This window comes from Anopheles cruzii, chromosome 3, assembly GCF_943734635.1.
Source record: "Anopheles cruzii chromosome 3, idAnoCruzAS_RS32_06, whole genome shotgun sequence".
In the NCBI taxonomy this organism is placed as follows: domain Eukaryota; kingdom Metazoa; phylum Arthropoda; class Insecta; order Diptera; family Culicidae; genus Anopheles; species Anopheles cruzii.
In genome coordinates, this window is record NC_069145.1 from 68,528,749 (window position 1) to 68,553,415 (window position 24,667).

Sequence of the window (24,667 nt, forward strand, 5' to 3'; positions counted from 1 at the left end):
CACTTTGACTGCACGTTAATGCTTCAAAAAACAATATAAGCTAGTAGCTGTTGTGTTGACTGTTTTTTGTTGTGCTCGGAGATGATTCCATGTTTCCAGAATGAAGCGTTCCCGTTGGCGAAACTTGTTCATAATATTTCTAGGAAAAGCTCGTACAACAACACAATGAGCTCAGCAAAGTTCACGAGTTGAATTTGACAAGTCAGACCAGTTATTACTTGGCGAGTGAAGTGAAGTTTCAATCGTTTCAGTAGTTTGTAACCGATATACCGTGCTTCAAAGGCGTATTGGTTGCGAATTGGCAGCAAAAGCGGAAGCTATGTACCTTTAAAGGTCCGAGCACTGCAAGCCAATCCGAGTTCCGATCGCTGCGTCCGTAGCGAACTCATTTCCTTTGCAAACAAACAAAACTTGGTGCCAAATAGCTTCTCGGTTCTTGGAAATTAAAACCCAACCGGAGGCCGACCGGCTCATTTTACGGCCCTCGAGTGCGCTCGCAAACAACCTTCAGCGTTTCGCTCTGCACAGGAAAAAGACACAACAAAACGTTAATACATTTTGAATGCGGCACCGTACGCAATTTTCATCGCAATCCGCGAACCGGACCCGGAACCCGAAGCCTCGAAACCTCGGAGTGTGTGTGTGGGTGCCCGGTTTTGCTGAAAAGTGGTAGCAAAAAATCGTGCGAAAAATATGAATTGCGTGGGGTAATAAAATGTCCGTTTAATAACGAAAAAAACGCGAAGAAAAAGCGAAAGAAGAAAAATGGGCAAAACCGGAAGCATTATTTATTGGAACGCGCATAAACAGCAGCGTGCGAGCCAGTGGCACGAAGAAGCCCGTCTCTAGTCGGACCCTTGGCCGGGGCCGCCGCACACAAGGACTTCTGACCGGTCGGGGCCGTGAGCTTCAAACTGTGGATCATTTTCCGTTGGCCGCTTCCAAATTCAGTCACGTGCAGTCAGTGCGAACGTTTATGCGCTCCCCGTACCGTGGTCTGGCCGCGGGCCCCGTGTCTGTGCGCCTTTATGCCCCATGTGTCTGTGTGTTTGTGTGGTGTATGTGCGCGTATGGTGCTTGCCAGAGGCTACCCGAGCACTGGCTGGCCCACACACGCTGACCAGGAAGTAGTAATTTTCTGCCTTCTGGCGAGTGAGAGGAACGAATTTTCCGCAAGCCTCAGAAAGTCGGGGAGGAACGTGCCCCGGAGGTGGATGATGTCAGCAAAACGGATCTTCTCTGCTCTTCTCGGACGCACACACACACGCACACACATGAACACACGGACACATGAGTCTCGCAGAATGTCGCCTGTAGCGTCGTCTCCTCTCCTAAAATGACAGTTCCTTCGCTTACGCTGGCGTTCGTTTACTTTGGTCAACCTCTTGGTGGCCGTCGGAGGCAGTGCCTTACGGTGACCGGAAATCACTGGGCCGGCGGTCGGTGCAAAAACACACGGCCATGCACGGGGCCGCCCTGACAGCCAACGAGGAGCCCTGACGTCAGCAGAGTGCTAGTGGCAGGCGGCTTTAGCGCCATCGAGTCAAGCCGACCGAAACGGAGTGGAACGAAAATGCAATCAAACCGAATGGGTTGTGTGTGGCTGTGTGTGTCGGCCACGGGAGCGCGAGCAGGAAACACATTCCACCTCGAACGCCGCCATTCGCACGGCCACGGAGCCGGAGTTGGCACAAATGGCGAAAGTTCTTCGGAGTGTCTCTCCGTCCACGGCCCAGCAATCCGAACCGGAAGTCAAATCGAAAGCGAATGCCACCGGATGATGATGTCCCCGGGAGTGGCGGTGAACACAACAGAGATAGAGAGGGCGAGCGAGCGAGCGAGCGAGCGAGCGAGAGGTGCAATGGGAAAGTTCAGAAAACTTGTTATCGGTGGCATAATTATGAGTGAAAACTATTTTCATCCGACCGGCGGCTTGGATGAGGCCTCCACCGATCGCTGGCGAGGCACAATGTAAGGCATGCCTTAGTTGGTTGGTTTTTTCTTCGTCTTCTTCTTCTGCATTCCAGGACCAACCGGCTTGCCAGCAGGATTCGGGGTGGCTCGGGAAACTCCCCGAATTCCAGTTGACCGCGACACGCCAAATGACTCCATTTTGTCCACCGTAGTCGCAGTGCGAAATATTGGACAAGTTCCCAAGTGGAAATGAGAAGGCAAAAAGCACTCACCAACACAGCGACGTGCACTCGTGCACATTCGGATGCGATCATCTAATCGAAGTAGACACGGCCGCAAGAAATGCTTCATTTCCTATCTGCTAGACAAACTGTGTGCTCTCTCGGTCCTGCCCACGGCCAGAATGTGGCCCATCTCACTCGCTCGGTCTCTCTCCGTCTCACACACTCACACACGTTGACCCTTACTACCATTGTTTTCTTTCGGCCCATCATCAGCTATCTATTACTCTTGATTATTCCACCGCTCGGAGGTTCCGGACACCGATGGAGGCGCCTGGTCGGCCGGCGCAGCGCGTGCCGATGGAGACGCCGGGTGCCCCGTGCAATGGCATCCGCGCCGTCGATAGAGCGACAATTCATTTTTACGGGACACGATGATTTAGCGGTCCCAGCTAACGACACTAAGGGCCTTCCGGAAACGGGAGGCAAGCAACAAACCTTCTTCGATAAGCCGAGAATGCGAGCCCGGCGGATAAAACAAAAACACCAAACGATAGAAATCACTCCTTTTATGAGAATAAATAAGGCTGATAGAGCGTGAAGAGCGTAGCGCTACGCTTGGCCTTGGCTTGGATAAATCAGCTCGATCAACAAAACCTGCAATCGGGCTGGAGTCGGCAGAATTTGGCGGCGTGCTGGTGTTGACGGCCACAGTTAAGCGGCAATTTTTGTCAATTTCCCAATCCAATCGCGAGAAAATGGAAATGTCCCAAAACTGGTTACTTCTACAATGGTGGTGACCCGTCCTGGGCTGTCCGGGGGCCGGAAAGTGTTCATCAAAACTTTTGCAGGTTTCGACAGGGAAACAGAACCGAAACACGAGCCCGATAATGATATCAAATTGCAAACAGTGCGCGCACGTGGAAAGCAATTTCCTACTTTTTCCAAACGGTGATGGCTGGATATTGTTGCCAGTACTGGTGCCATTTTTTATCCTCAATCTATTATTGTTATTATTATCATTGCACGGTCCGTGTCGGCCCGTGATCGTCACCCGCCGCTATCTACCCGGTTGGCAATTTCGACACTGTTCCCTGGAAACCCCGGGCTGGAGAAAGTTATCGCCGGGGAAAGTGCCGCGACTGCCACGTTGCCAACTTTCTCGATTAAATTTATGAAATGAAATAAAGGGCCCTCGGGGGAGGGCGGCGGCGAGCGTATCACAATGTAGGACTCGTTCGACGAAACCCCGGGATCGCCGGGGTTCCCGGGAGAAAGATAGTGAGCATGGTCCCTAAACTGCGTTTCACTCCGTTTCGGCAGAACTAATTTCAACTAAACACACCCAGCACACCGCCGACAGCGGCCTCTTCGCCGAGCGTTACGAGTTGCTGCGGATTGTATACGTTGAGTGAATGTTGTTTTTGGTGTTGCTGCCAGGCAGACGGGTAGGCAGGCAGGGGCGGCAAGGTGCTGCTTAACCACTTTCGGAGGATGTTTACGTACGTAAGGCTCTACTGTTGGTGCGTCGGGAAGAAAAAAGCAACACCGAAAGAAACCCTCACCAGCCGAGGCGAAGATCATGAAGATCTTGCACGTTTTGATGTAAACATTAACTGGCCCAGCGAATGGTGGAAAAACACAAACGTACAGACGCCACCGCCGGATGTTGGGGGCCACCGGAGGAGGATCTCAATCAACGGGCGCACACCGGCAGACAGTGGCCGGAAGTGCGGCTGTTTGTACCGTTTGTGCGCTTTGTTGTTATCCCTCCGCTGGAAGGGGCCACCGAGGGAGGCAGGCGTGCGTGCCAGGAGAGTGGTCTGGCCCGGATCTTCGGTGGGGTGCGATTTGGTAGTGTAAACAATACGGCTTATCGACAAATTGGCAGCGGGAAGCGGTCGGTCCCAGGGAGCCTATCGCCGGGCGCGTGTTGGTTCCGATAGCGCAGATAACATGCATTTCCACAAGAGGCTAAAGCCGCCACAGAGGGAGGCGGGCGGCTTTTCCGCGAACCCATTTCCCACCCGTACCATTCGCCGGAACACGCGACTGCGAAATTGCGGTAATAACAGGAATGGATAAATAAGTGTATGTTTGTGAGAAAAGGGAGACAGAGAGCGAAGCCGAGAGGACGAGTGGTATATCGTAAAAGTGTTAGCAAAACGAGGATCAGATAAAAAAGCTCCAAATTTTGCGACTTCCGCGCGAAAAGCGAGAGGGTGCTGCATTGGCAGGCAGGTTCGAGGTTTTAGTAGTATTTACTTTGCCAACAATTTTATGACCACAAGCGTGCGCGTGTGCGACGCACGCTTTGCTTGTTTTAATTTTTAGTTGTGCAGTAATGTGAGCGAAAAGAAGAAAATAAAGGAAAACGAAGCGGAAGTGTCGAGATATCAACCCTTATAGGCTTGAGCTGGGTTGAGATCGTTTCTTTTATCGGCACCAAAAAGTACATTCGAAATTCAAGTGAATTCTTTTACGATAAATATATGAGCTATCAACCCCATAGAATTACCTCGCCAATCGGTTTTTTTGTGACGATACGATAATGATTCATTGATGTGCTTTTACTAACTTCCTTGCATTTTTACTTACTTTATGTTACACTAGCAGGCCCGGCGAACTCTGTTTCGCCCCAGAGGCAATGGGCCCCCGGTGATAGGAGCAGTCGGTAACGCTCGTCCCTGTATCGCAGCTGGCCATGGGTTCGATTCCCGATTCCGGCGTTCCAGGGGGGTTGGCGCGGGACTAACAACCCGGCCCATAAAACGAACGTTTAGAAAGAGTATCAGAGATTAACATTGTCGCTGGTTGGTGCAGGCTAAAACCGTTCAGCGGTCGTTGTCCAATAAGAAGAGAAGCACTTCATTTCGTCAGCTGATCTTGGAATTACTGGCAGTGTTTGGCGGAAATTTCAGGACAGTAAAATCATTGCCCCTCCAAAACATCTCGCAACATGCGCCAAACATCTCGATTATATACGTCATTCAGTTCACGATTTGGCGCTGGCATTCCTAATTGTTAGCTGGTATCTCCTTATTCACCTGAAGATCAGGATTGCTGGAATTGACACGAATCTTCACATTTTTTCCCAAACAAAACACGGTACGGTACAATTTCACTATTTTTCAGTAAATACTTACTGGGGAATGCTTCCCTACGATTAAAATTATTTCCCGAAAAAGCAAGTGTTTAAAATGAAGTATTCAATATTATTCCCACGCACGATAATTTTTTTACGACGCGAATGATGAAATGAGATGTGAATAGTCGAACTGCTCGCGAGAGCGGGGCGGAAGCTTGAAAGAGAAGTAAACAATTGTTTGCTATTGCGCTCTCTGTCTATCGTTTGTCGATGCCGCCTCAGTGGGAGAGATCGCGACGACCTTTTTTGTTGGAAGGGGGAAAGGGGGGTGGGGGAACGTTGCATTAGTGAGAAAGAGAAGCCAACAATTGTTTTCTGTTGCTCGCTCTGTCTGTCCCGTTGCAGTATATGAAAAAAAAACACATTGTGCGTATTGTGGCTTCATTGTGACGCGATCGGATTATAAAAAGTATCCTATCTGGGGCCCTTGGATCTAAGCTACCTCCACACCAATTTTCAGCCAAATCGGTTCAGCCGTTCTTGGGTTATAAAGGGAATAACAATAACGCGGTACTCTTTTATATATATAGATTTGATGAAGCTTCACAACCGGAAAGCAAAGAGTTGACGTTTAAATTTGGCAGCCCAAAGTCAAGTCTAGCCCAAAGTTTCACAGTGGTAAATGATGAGACAGAGTCCCCAATCCATCTCTTCTTTGATTTGCAAAGGCGCATTGTCCTCGATAAACAAACATTTAAGACTCCCCGATACTCGGTTCAATCCGTTATCACAAAAACACGGCCTCACACGATTGTTACACAGAAACTGTACCTCCAAATTAGTAAGATAGCATAAAAGCCTTGTAAAAAACCATAAAATGTCTGGCCTCAAGGTACCTTATGCCGTAATCGTAGAATCTTGTCTCGTTCCTTCTTCTCATGAGTATTGCTCCTCTGGATTCCACCTAATTTAGCACAAATCCAAAGAAGGTTAATGAGTTACTGTTGGTAGTTTTGGAAAAAGTACATCAAAGTCATCCTAGTGATGACCATGGCAGCGTTTTAACTTCATTCATCCTACACCCGCAGCGTGATCAGGCTAGCGATGCTAGCTTGGCCAACATAAATACAGCTTTCCGAACCCAGCTTTCTGATTGCGAGGACATAAAAACTGGTCAAGAATTGCACCCAGTTGTGTCCACCACCTGGCTCTGTTAAATTGCTCTGAGGCACCAGAAACGGGAGGGTAAACGGCCGGAAAACAAGTGGTTTCGGGCGTAAGATAATCGTTGCTAACCGTGTCAACGTCACCTTGCCATCAGAGTCGTGATTTCGTTTGCAATTGGCTGTCGCTGTCTGGCTAAGTTGAAACTAAACCGCTCGGCATCCAAGGGTTTAGGTCGCAGGACTTCCGCGGATCGCGGAATGCAACCCCCGGGAGGAGCCGAACGGAGGGAAACGGGTCTGCGTGCGGAGGTAGTGCTGTCAGAGAAGCGACACACCTCGCCCCGGGGCCGATCAGAACGAAACGCAATTTTGCGAACGAAGGAAGCAACGCACACCAGTGGCGCGCGCGCCGGCGACACAGAGGAGGACAAACAGAACAGCAAGGTGTGCGTGTTTGGCGAGGGCACTCGCTCGTGCAGGGGTCGGAGGCCCCCCCGAGGGGGTACAGGGGGTTTCGTTGTCGCTTATGGTTTGCCCGCCCGCCCCTCGTTACAGAACGCGGCAGCGGCAGCGGGCAACTGGCTGGTGCAGTGACGACGCCGTCGGTGACGACGGTGAGTGAGAGAATGATGCTTTTGAAAATTTAATTTCGCAATTTAATGGGCCCCAACACGGCGCTGCGGTGGCGGTGCGGTGACTCTGCGTCACTAGCTCATGCCGCTCCCCGGACCGCCATCCCGGAACATCCCGTGTTAGCCCTGAATGTGCGAAAAAATGCAAACAAAATATGACGATGGCTCGCTCGCCATCGCCACGCCAACCATCGCATCGCGGGTGGTTGTCCGTCGCGGGTCCACCCGGACCCGGGTTCCGGTTCCGCCCAGTACGCGCGTGACCATACGTTTTACAATTTTAATACCCGCGCGCTGGTCCTGCTCCAAATTATGCTGAGGTTTTTCTTCCGCGTGGGTGCGACGGAGTGACCGAGGAGCGGGTGGACAATATTGTCAGCAGTACACCAGTAGCAGCGCGGCATGCGCCACCTGGGTCCTGGGAACTAGGTTTGGGGAACTGGACCCACTGGCCGGCGGGCATGATTTCCACTATTCATAGCTTCCGGTTCCGCGTGTGTTCGATTTGGAAGAAAGCGACGTCTTCACCATTAAAAGGATTAAGCATTCGACGGCTGGCGCTCGGTGGGCGGGTGTTGTGCGGTCCGATTAACACGAAATGGTGCGAATTAATTAGATGCCCGTATTGCGGGGCCCCGGGCCCGAGCCGGAACGCAACATAATCCGTTCCACCGTGCCGTTCTCGTGGCCGCCCCGGGCGACAATCGGTGCCGTGTGAAATAATAATAACATCTTGGAAATCGTGCACCCCGCCTTCCGCCAACGCGCGGCCAGCAGGCAGTTTTCTATTATTCATTCCACGCCTGGTTCGGCGAGGCCGGAGCGAAGGCGCGTCCTTAAACGCTAACCCCGGCGGCGGCGGCCCTAGTATCCGAGGTGGCCGAAGATTAAGGGTGTGAGTCGAATGATTAAGTGAAACAATTCACAAACACTCGTCCCATCACCGCAGCGGCGCCTCGAGCGCCGTTGGCCGATGGAGCTGCGCTTTGATCTCCGCCGAAAAGCTCGCGCCGCGCTCTTCATTAAGGTGTGTGTGTGTGAGCGTGGCTTGGTGTGAATAGCGGCAGCTAATCGAAAACCGGAGCGAGATAGAGTGGTGAGGCGACTGGAGCCAGCCCGCCACCGCTGCCGCCGGCTCGAGGTTTAAAATATCCATCGAGCAATCCTGCCACCGACTGATACCGATCCCACTCCGGAGGAGTTTGATGGCGCCATTTTGTTCCTCCCCTTCGCCTGCTTCGTGGCCGCCGAGAGGCCGAGTGCCGGTAGCGCAACAGGACCGAGGATTTAACAACGAAGCGGGTTATGATAATATGGCTCATGATGGTAATCTATATGCCTACCGAATGCCGTACGCCAGCATTTTGGCCCATTTCGGAGGGTTCCTTTTTTCCTTCTTCAAATATTATTTTGCACCAACCACGGGAACCGGGAACGGTGGCACGGTGCTACGAGCGGCCAGCGGCGACTTCTTGCGCCGGTGATGGGTGTTATAATTTTTCGACATAATTCCGCATCGCTGGCCCACTGGCGTGCGGTGGCGTTCCCTCTGCCGTACGGAATCCCAGGTTACGGTTCCCGAAGGTGTACCTGAGGCCAGTGGTGACCAAACTTGCGGTGAGTTCCGCAGGCGAGCAAGTTTTGGGTAAAATTTAAAACGAAGTCAGAACTCGGAAGTCTTCCGCTTTGTTTTTGTTCTGTTATTGAACATTCCTTTTGAAAGCAAAATGGGATCAAAGTTTCATTTGCTTCCCGTCAATGCTCATTATCTGGATTATCGCTGGCGCGACCTTCATCACGTTCGGTTGTCACGAGCCTTCCACCAAGAGTCGATCTGTTTGATCGTTTGCCGTCAACACTGATCAACTCTACGGTGGGCAATTAATGATTTTGTTTTGTAAGGCGCAGCGAGGTAAATTGGAATCCTGGACAGTTCCTAGAAGTGCACACAATCAACACAGGATTTTTCGATTCATTTCTGGTTCAATTTTTGGTAATCAATGTCTGCTTTATTGCACACTTGAAACGTCTTGATTGTGAGCGATAAGTAAGTAGTATTGGGATTATTTGCGGACTTCACTCAACAGCCGTACGGTGACTGATCAATGGTTCACTAAAAACGGACCCTCGGTGCACAGTAAACTGCGTTCCCGGAATAAGCTGTAGAGCAGAGCGGAATTCATGACGTGGAATTCACTGTAATGCGGATGTTTATTCGCGCAGACATAACGCGCGGTTGGTCAGCACATCCGAATGCCGATCACAAAAATCACATCGTCCACCCCGCCCGTGCCGAGTGATGTGAATTTTAATTTGCGCTCCTGCCGATTGGGCCTTCGGTAAGCCGCGGGCGAACAACAACGGCGCGAAACATGCTTAATTTTATTTTACTTTTAGCATATATCCTTGTACCAAACATACCACACGGGAGGCGCACTGCGGAGCGAAAAAAAGGGACAAACCGAACGTGAACGCCTGAGAACCGCTGTTTCCACGCATGCCAAGCGTTTATTGCCCTCGATGCCAACAACAGCACTCGGGAGGGGGCGGGCGAGGCATTAAAAAACGGAACGAAAAGATGGAGGGAGAAAATTAAACATCCCCCTTCGGAGCGAGCGCCAACCCAGCGGCCCAGCGGAGAAGGATGATGTGTTGACAACGAATTTTAAGTGGGCGCTTTTCGGGGCGGGAGCATTTTTAGCGCACTGCCGCTCGGACCGGAATTATTACGGGCAATGAAACATGGAACATGCTCGGGCGCAGAGCGCCAAGTGACAGTCTGTTTGCCGACTGCTAAGCTGCACTTGATATGCCGTCGCGCATAAGTGTCTGCCAAAAGATTAGATGATGGCGCACCCGGGCAGTCCTTTTGGGGCTCTTTACACCGCTTGAGTTTGCGTGTGTGTGTTTATATTGCCCTGTTGCAGTGACGGGACTCGGTGCGGACAGTCCTCACTGACGGGCACTCTGTTGCGATTTCACGGTTTACGACACCTTCCACTGGGGGGGGCCAGCGGAACTCAAGCGATAACTCAATTTTTGTTTCTACCCCACAGTGAAATGATCGATTGACTTGTCCGGTCATGCCACGCATTGGTGCCCGCCACCCGGCCGTTGTTTGGAGGCCGACATGTGCTGACCGCGATCGATCGGTTTTCCCGGTCTATCATCATCATCCTCATCATCGGCGGCGGCGGGCGAGCCACAACGGTCCCAGCACGGTGTGCCCCCGGTGTGTGTGGTCGCACTTCTTCACGCACCAATAAACAGACTCTCAGGAATTTGTGAACGACACCGCAGCCCGACCCACACGTGTCGTGCCTCGCGCAGCACTTCGGACCACTGCTGAACCATCATTTTCGGTGTCGGTATCGGTTTTCACACGACGAGCATCCTCACACCGCCGGCGGTTCCGCACGCGCGCACCGACGGCGCCCACCGACACGACGACACCGGTGTCAGTCTATCGGGAGTGTCGGTTGTGTGGTTGATAAAGTGGAGTCCGTGATGTTTGCGCTTCGTGGAAACAAACAATTAATGTTCTGCGAACCTCTAAACATTAAATATTAGGGCCCACGTTCGAGAGCGCTGTTGCTCTCTCTCTTTCTCTCTCTCTCTCTCTCTCGCTCTCTCTCTCTCTCTCTCTCTCTCTCATTCCCATTACATCCAGCTCGTCGGTTGAAGGAACTTTCAACATTTCAGCGCCGAGTGCTTTCCACTTTGGAAGAGTAAACGACGAAAAGGGATCTCCCAACGCGGGTTTGTCCTTCAGCCTTTGGCATATGAAGGCGTAGGGTCGTCTCGCAAATCTATATAAAGATCATTCGATGGCACATCAAACACAATCAGTTGACCGGTTCGTCCTGAGAGGCTGTCTCGAGACGCCGCTGCCCGCCTACGACTCCGGCCGAGGAGAAAACACCCCGTCGGTGTTGCTGTGGAAAAACTTTTTTCTATCAACTTTAAGGACATCTACATTATTTCATCAGACAACACACAGGTTCAGGCTTTCCGAGCCGTAAAAAGAAGTCCTAGTCTGGAGGGTTTGATGGTCAACAAAATAAAATATCGACGGAGCGAACCAAAAGGTAGACGAAAAATTCGAACAGTGTGTTCAATGTGTGCGTGTGAGCTTCTCGAATATCGCTTGAAAGTGCGCGGTTAATTTCAATTTAAATTGCTTATTAAATTTTGTTATTATTTTTCCATTTAAATTGCGCTGTATTCGCGCTACCTGTCGGGCGGAATAAAATCCACCGGATTCCATGGAATTAAAAGCTGAAACATCAGCGTCAGATGAGATGAAATGACATTTCCATGGCATGAAGCTACATTTTTTTGGACATTTGTACAATTGCTTTTCATAAAAATGTCGGTTAAAATACCAAGTTCTTTGCAGGGATTTATGACTTATTAACTATTGAAGCTAGTTTCATAGCTTCGACAGATTATGTATCGCTTGATATAAAACAAAGTTATGGAGTTCTAGAAACATCCAAATTTATCAACCACGGAGTGCCAAAATTTTGTTGTTGTTGTTGACAATTTTCAACCTCTTAAAGGAAACATAATCATTTAAGCTTGGTGAAGCTTGAATCACACTGGATGCTGGTGATTCAGCGTAAGCTTTTATCGCCCTGCATATAAAGGCGTTGTAAATGTTACACGTAAAAACAGATACGTAAATCCTTAAAAATTATAACTCCAAATGAACGTGGGTTGAAAGGCGCCATCCTTACATCGCCCATTAGCCACCGGCGCCGCCATAGAGACGAGGTTCATTTTCCGAAAAGAGTCACTGCAACTGAAGGCTCGCTAATAGGACTAACACACTCGTTCGTCGCGGCTCTAGCTCTCGGAAAAAAGAAAAATAAAAACTAATGGCCACCAGGTTTTCGTCCCCGCCGTTTTCGGTTCATCTTTCGCTACATTATGCTGCCACCGAGCAAATTGATTTCACTCATTAAGGTCGGCCGGCGAAGCACTTTCACCATGCCTGCAACGTGGTTCCGGCAAGGCAAAGACAGAAGCAGAGAGCGAAAGAGAGACAAAAAGAGAGCGAGAGAGAGAACCCCACAACCTCCCCGGATGTGGGAGTTGGAGGTGGCAGTCGAAACTAAGTGTGTAAGCCGAGAAAACAAATCCCCGGCTCAGGCGGCACTACCTCAGCCTGGCAAATCCCACTCCCAATCCACCGTCGGCGGCACAGATAAGCAACTTAGCGGGGACCCAATGGGCTCGTGAAATGCGATCCCGGGAATGGCGGGCGATCCCAGGGCGCAGCATCCCGTCGGCTACAGTTTTCGCCGAGATTTAAGCCAAATGCTAAAGTTGAGGCCAAAAAACGGCCCCCGATAAACCGGCGGCAGCAAGCAGCCTGCATCGATTTTTCCGCTCGAGTGTGTTTACACGTACCACAGCAGGCGCCGTCTGTGTGTTTGTGTGTGTGTGTGTGTGTGGCTAGCCTAGAATGGCGTGCTGGCGTGCGACGAAAAAGTCCTTGACTCGAACACCCGGCGACGGCGACGGCAACGACGAAAACAGCAAACAAACGCCCCGGGCTAAACTCCGTTGCATAAACAAATCTGCCATAAATCTCAATTCAATGAAGATCTTTGACCATCGCTTTGGACACGCCATCATTTCTACGGGTTGCCCCCGTTTATTCGCGTACGCCGTTGCCATGGCTACGAACAACGTCTGAAGGTGTTGGTGCCCAGAACCCAACACGCGGTGTGTCGTGCCGTTGAAAAAGAAAATGCGAAAATGGAAATGGATATCAACGACAGCGGACGAGGGCGACGGTTGCGCCCCCCCCCCCCCCACCCCCCCCGTTCCTAGCGGTTTCCTAGAGGGGTCACGGGGGGTCGTAATCATGAGTATGGTTGAGCAGAACAAACCATTAACATCCTTCCTGACTGTCCCCTCAACCGTCAGCCAACCGGAACCCAAATTATAAAGCGAAAGCGAACACGGAAAGGAAAAATAAATCTGGCACCCATTTTTCCGCCTACTTTGATCCCATTCTGTTTTTCTTTCTCCCTCTCTCTCTCTCTCTCTCTCTCTCTTTTGTTCCGTTGCCGTTCCTGCGGTTCGAACCCGAGCGAGTGGAAAATCACTTCGGTTTTGCCGGAGCCCCGCGGACGTTGATGTGTTCACCGCTGGGCTGGAAGTTCCCTTTTTGGGCCGGAAAAAAATAAATAAAAACCCTTGCGAAGGAGTCTGATTAAGTAATTTCCCCGGGCCGGGTTCGCTGTGCTCCCCCCGGTGGTGGCTTTTTCGTTTTTAGTGAATCATAATTTTGCCAGCGGTTTGCGCCCCTGCGGTCGGGCGCCATGTAAAGATGGAAATGATCGGCCGCTGACCGTCCGGCGATGGCTTCAAAGAGGTCGTCCTATGCAGGGACGCGCGCGCGTGTGTGTGTGCGCGCACGTTGGCAAATTATTACAAAAACCATCCAACACGCGCCCCGTTCCTAGCTTCGAATTGTGGCCGCCTGCCGCATTCTACAGCCGGCCAAGATCTGCAAAGCTGATTAAGGGCATTTAAATTAATTTTCAAACGAGTTACTCGTGTGTGTGTGTATGTGTGTGTCGGGGACGGACCACACTCGCCCGATTTGCATATGTATGGCCAGCTAGTGCATACTTTGTCGAGAGAGTAAAAAAAACCCGTACGCTTGACATTCGCTCACTTCCGGTTGGCTTCACCGACACCGGACGAGCCGTCGCGTGGAATGATGCTCACAGTGTCCGCCCGGCAGGATAATCGGTCCAAAAGTGGGCTAGAAAAGGAGAGAAAGAATATGTTTTTTGGCGTCATTCTAGGAAGAGGACCCTAGGCCAAGCATTTATCGGCGAAGCCCCAACCATGGTGCTGGACTGTCGTTTATTTATTTTTTCCTTTTTTTTTGTTGGCTGCCACTATGATTGGCATCCGTTCTTGGTGCTGGTGGCGCTGTCCTGTTGCTGGCCTCGGCTTTATCAACTGCTATGGTACGGTGGTCGTTAGACTTCATAATTACGCTCATCAGACCCGAGAAAAACAATACGAAGAGAAGCCCCGGCCCGTGTTTTCGTTGCGGGGGATGAATTTGATCGACTGCAAACTGCAGACACCCCGAGTGGGGCCAAAGGCCGATTGACAGGACCCATCAGGGTAGCATATCAATCACTGCAGTCGGTCGGTCGGTCGCCGGCTTGCAACCTAAAGTTGACATAAATTATTTCAAGCCTCGACCCGGGCGACCCGTGCCCGGGTAAATCCAAACATTCAATTTCCGTTCCAATCCGGCCCAATATACGGGCGATGGGATGTTGTTTTTTTAATCAATTTTATTTAGCGTATGATTGTGCAAAATTAATGCAAATTGCGTGGGTCCGATTTATTCATCCGCACACACACACACACGTGCGCACGGTGCGCTACCGTTAGCGTGAAATGGCTGTGAACAAATAGAAGCAGCGCAATAATCGTAAAAAATCAAGGCACACTTCCAACAGCTCGTGCGCCACGCGTGAGCGCATGGAGACCGCAAACCACGTGGCCGAGGAGCCCTGGACTGTGGTGCGGGCGACAACAACCACCAAAAAAAGGGCTTCACGGTGGAGCATGGGACGAAAGGACAAAAGCCAACGCCGTGCGTGTGACGCGCCGACAATGGAGGCCGTCAGTCAACCAGCCAGCCAGCCAGCCGACCAGCCGGAGGACAGCAGCTGTGCCGTGCCGTTTTATTGGGGGGCATTTCGAAGATTTGCGGTTAGTCACTGAACCTTTTGCCCCTTGGAAGTGGGAACCAAACAGCGAGAACCGAAAAGAGTAAAATCGACAAAAGTCGTCAGAAGAAGGATGAAAGTGTGGCGCCGCAGAAAAAGCCAGGCGCCCGGCCCTGTCAACTGCAAACGACCACACCCTGTAGGGATTGATTAAAGTTGTAAAAAAAAAAAACAACTTATATACACCACAAACACCATAACTTCTGCCGAGGACGAGCCGGGCTTTCAGAGAGTGGTTTTTTTGACGTCACCTCAAAGCAACGGGAAACCATTGTGCGGCCGCCGAATGTTGGAAGTTTGCTCGTCTTGCGTTAAGCAATTTCGATTCTTCGTCTGATAGAAAACACCTGCGCCACATGGCACGATGTGCATTATGCTGGCACCGGAGCGTATGCAGAATCGGCAGCAGTCTCCGGCTCGTTCCGTAGCAGCGTTGGCGTTGGGATGCGTTGCAAAGTTCTAATTCTGTGGCCCCGCCTTGGTCGCCTGGCGGTACGGATCGGGCTTTGTTGATCCACAGCGAAGCAATATATCGAGGGGGGAGGCCTAATCGGTTTCTGAAGAACCGTGGCGTAATTGAGCACCGGAATGCATGGACCGGCTGCTGAGAACGGTCCATGCTTCGAGTTGCCCCACTCGCCAGCGCTGCATATTCTACAACGAAGCCAAACATCTGCGTTCGACAGCATACACAATCCTTGACATTAATAACATTTCCCGGCCCGGCCTGGCCTGACCCGGGACTTTGGGGCCACTTCGGAAGCAGTCTAAGAAAGAGGACGAACCCCCCCCAGAACACCGGCCTCCAATAACTAAAAAGCGAATAACATGGAGAAAAACAACAAAGAAAATAAAAAAAACACGGCAGCATCGCGAGCACCGCACACGGTTCTAAGTTGGGCCGCTCAAGGGCCGCGCGAAGGAAAACCGACCGGTGCCGCTTCCGGTGTACACTTTGGGGCTTCCGAGATGTTTCGGGGAATTTGAATATGGACGCCGGGGATATTTTGAGCACAGGGCACCGGGACAGAAGCATTTTACGTGTAAGGTAGCGGCCGGTCGTTCGAAGGCCGAAGTGGCAAATCTCGGCATCAATTTTTCCGCTTCGATTCTGGCAATCGCTTTGGGCCCTTGCCGTTGGCTAAATAGGTTCCGGCATCGTTCGGCGGGCAGTAGTTGGGTTGGGTGGACCAGCTTGTTTGTAAGTTAATGTCCTCCGTCGCCTGTGGAAAACCCGTGTCCATCCAGTGAGGCTTCGCAGTGCATTGTAAAACGTTACCTTTTTGTGATCCATTCCCAGATTAAACTCTTCTGAGAGTGAAACAACCTGTCTTCAATAACCATTAGTTGATCGACCTGCGAAAAATCTAGACATTAGTTCCATAATAATGGCAAATTGGAAATCTCTTGCATCTTGTGTGTGTTACGGTTCCAGTGATCGTACCTCGAATTCCATGGATCCTTTCAAAAGCGAAGATGTCAACATTCCACAAATTCTTTTTATTCCAACTGATCAGCCGTTTTAAATGACGATACTGCTACTTCCTACTCGACTCTACTGGGCTAGTGCTTAGAGTTGTGCCGTTCAACTCTTCCCTTAGGATGTCACAACCGTGGGAATGCATTTGGAATTCAAATCATGTGCAGATACATCAAGATTTTCCGGCCGAGCAAGACTTGCAGATTCGGATCGTGTTATTAATGCAGCACCGGAAAAATCAGAATGACTTCTCGAAACTTTTTAATTTAAATCATATTTTGTACCACGGAACGGCCAAACTGTGCCAGTCCCGGAGTGTGTGGAGCGAACGAGGGCCGAATTTCCTCGCCCGAATTACCCGATTCCCCGAGAGTCATGTCGACACCAGTACGCGCGGGAAAGGTCACGTTAGGCGAAGGGCTTTCAAAAAAATTGAATAAAATAAGAAACACGACGTTCGGGCGCGGAAAGCGGGCAAAACTTTCCCCACACGTATCCGGCCCGGCCCGGCCCGACCCGGCGGAGGCGGAAGACATCAGAAAGTGAACGAACGGGTCACGGAGATCGTGAGCCGTCGGCAGTCGTCGGCAGCCGGTACAAGAAATAAGTTCAAGTTACGTAAAAGTAGGTCAGCGCCGCGCCACCAGCGTCAGCGCGGAGCGGAAGGAACGAATCGTCAACCAACGCTGTTGACTCGGTTCTTTCTCGGTTCCCCGAAGCCGACTCTCACCACTTCCGGGGCGAGTTTTTCACGTCGCACCCGGCAGCCATCGGCGCAGCACGGGGAGCGATTTTGCTGCATCTCTCGTGTTTTGGAATCGATAACGAATATGTTAGCCATTGTTCCACGCCGCTGCTGGTGCTGACTTTTCCGCTTTCGGGAGGAACGCCGGTGCCAAGGATTTCGGTGGCACCGCGAACCGAAGACCAACTCTAACCAATTGATCGATGAACATTGTACCGCGGAGGCAAACTTATAAACACACACACGGTGGAAGAGCGCAAAATTACTCTTTTTCGGCCGGGGACTCCGGCTGAGCTTAAGTTTGCTTTACTAATCAAGGCTGTTTGGCTTGGAGCCTGCAGAACAAATAAGCAGCGTCCTGTGTGCTTGGAACTTGTGTGTGTGTGTGTGTGTCTTGGGGATGGTGTTTTATTGTGGGGCTTTTCTAAGACCAACAAATTCCCGGAAACTATGCTCAGTTCCAGTTCGCCGCCAAACACCTAACGAATGTTGAGTGCAGTGGGAAAGGATTTTTGGGAATTTGCTAAAGTCCTGAGTGATGGTGACGCCGTGGCGAGAGTAATGCTCCGCGTCACAACGATTTAAATTGCTTACAACAAAACAAAACCTCCGAAGTGGTGGAAAATCGCTGCTGATTGCATTATTGTAAGACATTTTCGGGCGAAGTCAAACGACGGCGCCCAATATGGCCGTCTGCGAACGACTGCGTTCTACAAACCGACGGTGACAACTTCTTGGAAAATCCCAACACAAACACAGCATTTGATGTCTAGTGCAGGCACAAAGTGGGCCACCATAAGCACGCCAAGCGAGAGCCTGATTCCTTGAGGCGGCGTGTTTTTATCGGCCGTATTTAATACTCAGAATTTTTTTAAATATCGCAATGCCATTTAGTTGAAGATTTCAGCAAAACAAAAAGTCCCGTCCTGATCGTTCTTCATCAACAACTTTTCTAACACGATTCCATTGCTCAGCGGGGAAATGGCACGCTTTCTCATCCGTTATCAGACTGATGTATCGGGCCGAAGTTATTGAACTTTCTTTTTATTGAAATACTGATGTCAATGCAATGTCGATACATCATTTTAAAGGAGTCTCACCCAACACTGACAATATTATTCATCAGAGTGGAAACTTTCAGCAGCTTCAACCTCAAACCACCCACCCAAAATGTGGTGGAAAATTTGCCAAAAATTTAATAAAAACGAAATTTACGACACATTTCATCGGTATTCAACAGGGTGGGCGGTAGAAATCGGCCACCTTTTGCACGGAAAGGTTAACCCCAAAACGCGAAAAAACATATTTGACCCGGCCCGGTGCTTTCTTATGGAGATGTGCCCAACCCATTGTGCGGGTTACGGTTGTGGCACAACAATCAGCCACAACACACAAACATACTTTTCCGCCTTTTCCCGACCCGCACACGTGTAGCGGGGGGCCGTCCGCTCGTGGCGTCCAAATAGCGCGCGCGGCGTGCGTGATCGGTTGGTATAAATAGGGCCGATGACGGGAAAAACTGGTATAAAGAGCCTGCCTGGTAGCGCGGCAGAGCGGCGTGGTTGCGGCATCACCCGAAGAATACTTCGTTAGAGAAGGTCCTCAGCGCCACCACACACACGCACACGAATAGAAGCGTAGATTTGGGGATCAAAAAATAAACCACGCCATTGAACACCGGCTCCACAACCATGAACGCAAAACATTGACAACCGTCTCTCACGCTCTCTCTCTCTCTTTCTCTTTCTTTCTCTCTCTCTGAAGAACGCACCTAGCACACCCAGAAAGATCGCCTTGCTGCTGGGGTATTTGGGACTATATTTATCCACCATCACCATCGCCATCACCAACAGCAGCGGCTAGCCTGGCTGTGGCCAGAATACGCACCCTGTCGGTGGTAGCCCCCGGGGCGCGGCCCTAGTGTCCGCTGACACCAATTTTCACGTTTTACGGTCCCAATGCACCGAGCGAGCGGCGTCCAGCAAATGGGCCGAGACACGTTTTCGTGATCGTGCCCGTTCGTGTATGAAGTGAATGAACAACGGGCACGGACCGGCCGTCCACACTCCACGTCTAATTTTCCGAGAACTCCGGCGACGATGGGCGCGACACACCCGGGAATTAGTAGTAACGGCTGTGGCGGTGCCGGTGGCGGTGCCGGTGGCGGCGACGGCGTCGGACATTCCTCAACAACATCATCATCAACATCGTCGTCGTAGTCGCCGGCGCCGTCGTCTTCGTGAGACCGCCCGTTGCCGGGTGCGAGCGCAAACGAGACGGAGCTTGGGGAATTTGAAAAATAGCACACGCGGCGCTCACGGTCAACGCGATTCGTGTGTATATGTTTTGGTGTGGCTACGTCAAACGCTGCAACGCGGCCCACGGTCGCAGCCGCAGCAAGCCTTGGCTTCCCTGACCTTTTTAGACTTCGTTCCGCTCGGTGCACAATGCCCCGTCTCTCCCTCTCTCTCGCTATCCGTATCCCAACTTGAGCGGATCGGCCACGGTGTGCAACGTTGTCCCTGTGACGGACCAGCCCGCCAAGGACTGCCATTGCCAGCGAAAGGTGTGATCCTTGCACCGACGCCGTGCGGATCGATTGCAAAGGTCACTCGGGCGCGCTGACGGTGGCGGTGCAGTGCGCGACGGCTATGACGGCGGCAGACATTTGCCATTCGGTGGCCTCGCGTCTCAGGTTTAGCTTCGAGGAACGGGGTAGCGAAGCGAGCCACAGTTTCCTGTTTGATGATGATCACCTCGATCGTTACCGACCGTGAACCGGTGCGCTCTACTTCGCTATGCTGCCACCAACACAACCGCGCACTTTCCCAGCCCACTCACACACAGAAGCACGGGGGTACAATTTCTCTAAATTATTATTATCCATTTCGCGCTCAATTTGCCACCATTTTGTTATCGAGTTTTCCCTCGAGGGACGACCTAAGAACCGGGAAGGTTGCTGCTGCTGTCGGGCGGCTTTTATTAGCCAGCGTATGTTTTTGCTCCTTTTTCCTTTCCGTGGTTCATATTTTTATTTCGGCATTTATATTACCGCGCGGAAGGTAGCAGGAATCTCGGTCCAAATGTCTGTCCGGCACGGTTATCGGGTCCGGATCGGAGCGACACAGTGACACAGAGAGAGAGAGAGAGAGTGAGCGAGACCAAAGGCGAATAAAACATAAAAATAAAAATAATCCTAAAACCGGCGGCGAGAGTAACGGCAGCACGCCATCAAGGAGCAAAAAAAAACGGAAGATGAACGAAGGTACGGTGTAATGGGTGGGTCAATAAGTAGTTAAGATGGCTCGTAACTGGGGCTCTTCCCTCTTTTTATGGGTTTTGTATGTCTGCATATCGTCACGCTGTGGTGTTAGTTTAAATAGTTTTATTTTAGGAGAAAAGTCTACTCCTCAAAGGACGCAACTGGACTACAAAATCCGGTCTAATAGCGGTCTTCTAACACTAACACAAACAGATTAGTTTATTCGGCTTTTGGTAACTTCTAAACTTGAGGGAACTCAGAAGTTCGCGCTTTGATGGAACTACAAAATACTAGCGACCTGCCTGACTCTTTTCAAACTAGGGCTAGTTGCACGGCTCATTGACCCACCTGTTACAGTTCACACAAAGATTAAACATCCCCGTCATGGTAGTCGGCCATCGTGCCGTATGGCAATAGGACAAACCTACCCACCCTGGCACTCCGACACCCCTTGCCGATTGCCGGGGCGTAGTAAAATTAGTATTCAGCCGAATTATTAGCCGTGTGATTGTGGCCTTAACGGTAACGGTGGCCCACTACCAGAAGCCGAGCCAAGATGACGCGATGCTGGCCACCATCTCCAACTACCGGCGCACCAGACGACGGCGCGACAATTCACATTGTCAAACATGTTAACATTTTGTCTGACACTTGAGCTGGTGCGACGTCCCACGACTGCGTCCCCTACTTGCACCGATTTCGCTTCCCCACCCCCCCAGGACCTGCGCCCGAGCTGCGGGCGAAGGAACAATGGTTGCTTGCAGAAGGATAATCCACGCCGGGGATTCGGGATCAATATTAATCATCGTCCACATCGTCCGCGACCGGGGAGACCCGAGGAGCAGGAGCAGCTTTTGGACCTCGGTGATGGACTTGGCCCGGGCCCGGACTCAGCGGTACAGTGCGGGGCAAACAAAACGAGTGACAAATCTATTTGCCCAAGTCAAACAGTGCCACTGCCACCGAACCGCTGGCCGTCGAGAGAGTGTAGAGAAGCTGCAGTTCCAGAACGGCGCCGTACTCCGCCATCATCGCCGGTAATCGATTGCTTCGGCCATCGGAGCGGAATAATCGATCACGTTTAAGTATGTCCCGGCACAGGGGGGGGCGCCTAGACCGTCGGGCTGACATCCGTGTGGCTACAGTCTTGGCCAATAAATCAGTCCGATTTGTGGAATAATTTCCAACGAATGGGTTCAAATGGCGTAACCGCGACTTGGTGGATCGTTCGCTTTCCGCAGTCAGTCAGTCCACGCCAATTGGTTCGGGGACGAAACCTGTGCGCGAAGAGTGGCCGTTTGTGTGGCGTGGGAAAATTGAAGATTGGTTAACATTCGAGTGCTTCGAGCTGGTCAATTGTCAAAAGAATTCCACCTTTCGACTGTAGGAACGTGCACCAGTGCTTAGCAAATATAGAGACGGATTTATAAATTGGAACGCCACTAACAGTGAGATGAAACAAGAATGACGAAGAGATTGGTTGATAAAAAAATGGATCAAACAGGGGTGTGAAGTCCACAAGAATTTCTGAAAAGAAAGCGAATTATGTTTGCTCAACAGATACTCCTTCGGAAGCCCTGGGTTCACTCTTTCATGCACGTTTAGACCATTGTTCAAGTTAATGAGCTGATGAAAATGAAAACAACAAGTGGAATACTTATCAGAAAATGTCAGCAACTCAACTGGTTGAACTGGTTGAAAAAGCACAAAGAATATATAAATCCGTAAATTACCCAAGCACAGGTAGTTGTTGGGACAGTAAGAAACATCCATTGAAACTTTGGTAATTTGGTTCTAGAATTTACCAACGAAAAGGCCAAAGAATGCGTAAACGAAGCGTAACATTTTGTTTTCCTATTTTACCACTGGTCCAACCCAAAAAGGAACTCAATGGAGAAAAGGGGTTCCATGGCAAAAGTAAAGAAACACAGAAAACCCTTCCTAATCTTCTTAAAAAAAGCGTGGCGAAACCAAATTGGTAGCAGAATGGCTGCTAAGTACGGCGCGCGCTGAAGGGATTGCGTTGGTGGCCCTTTTGTCTATGGAGCAGGCTTTTGATACTTTTCCCCGTCACGTCAACGGCCTTTCGTCTACCTGTCGCCCGAAAGGACACGCCGATCATGCCACCCGCTGGCACGGTGGCTGGCCTAAGCAACAGTTGAAAAGAGCAAAAATGACGACGGCGATGAGTGCCAAAAATCGACAAAGAAAAAACGCAAAAAATGCTCAGCGCCATACTTTGATCCGACGGAAGCCTCTTGCCGGCCGGGGATGGGCAAGGGGGGGCTGACCGTGACCACGGGCGCTGGCGGGGGCGAGGGGGGGCGGTCTTCAACCCATCCATCTGGTGGGCGCTTAGAGCGCCTTCCCCCCCCCGGATCCATCCCGTCCAAAAAGAGGTGCGCTAATGAGCATATTACGCGCGACCGCAAATAACCGAAGCAGGTGGAAGCCACACCACACGCTGTGAAGAAATTATTTTTGTTTCCCGATCGCGCCACGCCACGAGTGACGGTGGGTGGGTGGCCAACATAGCCCCGCAGGCCACCTTCGTTCACGCGTGCCGAGCCACAGGCCACATGCTCAATATTTTGCTGCTCCACACGCAACGGTGCGTGCGTTTTGAGGTTTCACCGAACCGAAGCAGCTCGGCCAAGGAGCGGCCTTTTCTAGCCGTGCGAGTTAGGATAGGCCGCGTCCCCGGGACACACCTATCTCGATGCTAGACACACACACACAGAAACACACTCTCTCCTATTCGTTGCGTTCGATATTTGCAAGCTAATGCTACGCGAGGAAGCCTCTGCTCCGTGGTGGTTGCGTTCAACCGTCGGTCGGTCGGCTTGGCCGGCCGGCCGGCCAATTGGTCACGGTTTGCTTACTGACTGACTGGCGGTTCACCCCGCAAAGTCCACCCAGGAAGGCCTGTTGAGCGATGGAATTAGCGCAACAGCCCCGTACTCGGGGCCCAATCATCAAGACGAAGCACGTCAGCCGGTCAACCGTCGGCCAACCGTCATGGCTATGAGTTCACAGTGAGATTAAGCAGGCTCACAGGCCGGCCGTACTGCTTCGTCTTCGACGTTCGCTTTGCCCGTCCCAATCATCAATCTACTTTCGAACCATCATCTGGGCCCAGCTGGTGGCCGGCGAATGAATCCGGTGATCGGTCGGCCGGAATTTGTACTCCGAGTCCGTCTCCCACGATACCTATTAAACCCCAAACTCCTCTCCAAAGTGCCATTTGCGGGGGCCGGCGGCTAGGCCCGAACCGTAGCCGAGACCTTCGATAGGAAACCTGAACCGGTTGGCGTGCGATGGAAAAAATAAAGCTAAATTTTGAACAACTCCCATTCGGCCGCCCGCGTTGTACATCACCTGCTGCCCGATCACGGTGGCCAGTCTCAGGCCGGGCCCCCGCAGAAAGGCGTGAGGCGATGTGTGATGTGCGGCCAGCAGCATAAAGTTTAATAATAGATGGCCATAATGCGGATGATGAAAGGATATTTATTAACTTTTATTACAGCTGTTACGGCGTCGGCGACAACGACGACGATGAGGCCCACTTCATGAGGGTTTCAGGGCCCGAACTGGCGTGTGCGAGCGCTCACTCCAACGCGCGCCCGTGTGTGTGTGTGTGTGTGTAGATGGGCTTGAATGCAATGAAATTATCCCTTCAAATTTCCGGTTCCCCATCGACCCAATTCCAGCAAACGGCTCGCCCCGTCTGCGCCGTTCTGTGGACATCATCGCCGGCCTGGCGTTGATGGCTTTCCCGGCGGCTTCAGGATTCGTTTTTCGAACCCCACAGCCCTCGTTTCCGGGAGACCCGAGGTGGCCCGGAAACGGAGTGGGATAACCTTTTGCTACGCTCCGGATGATTGCGCCGGAAGCGCACACACACACACACTCGCAGCGAGGGAGCGAATGAAGGATCTGGAAGGGGCCAGCTTAACGACAAACAGCGCCTTTATATGATAATTCTGAACAACCCGGGGGGGACTTGGGCCAGTTCCGAGGGGGAGAGCACGAACAGCATCCGCGGGAAGGAACAGCTGGCCGGGGTCAGCCGGTGAAATGTGGAAAATTATTGCTTCCGTGCGGCAGTGGAGGCCGACGCGATGCGTCCCTCTTATGGTTCCAGCGAGGTAAATTAATTAAGATGTAAAGCCACCGCACCGGAATGGGTGAAGTGGTGATTATGCGAGCGAGATAAAACGGTTGACGAATGCTCCAAACTGCAAACTGACAATCGAATCATCGCCCACCGGCTGGCGGTTAAAGTGGATGTTCCGTTTGCCAGTTCACCGCCGCCACCAGATAAGAGTGAACGATGCGTGCGAAGCGCCAATGGCGACGCTGATGATGATAATGATGATGATGA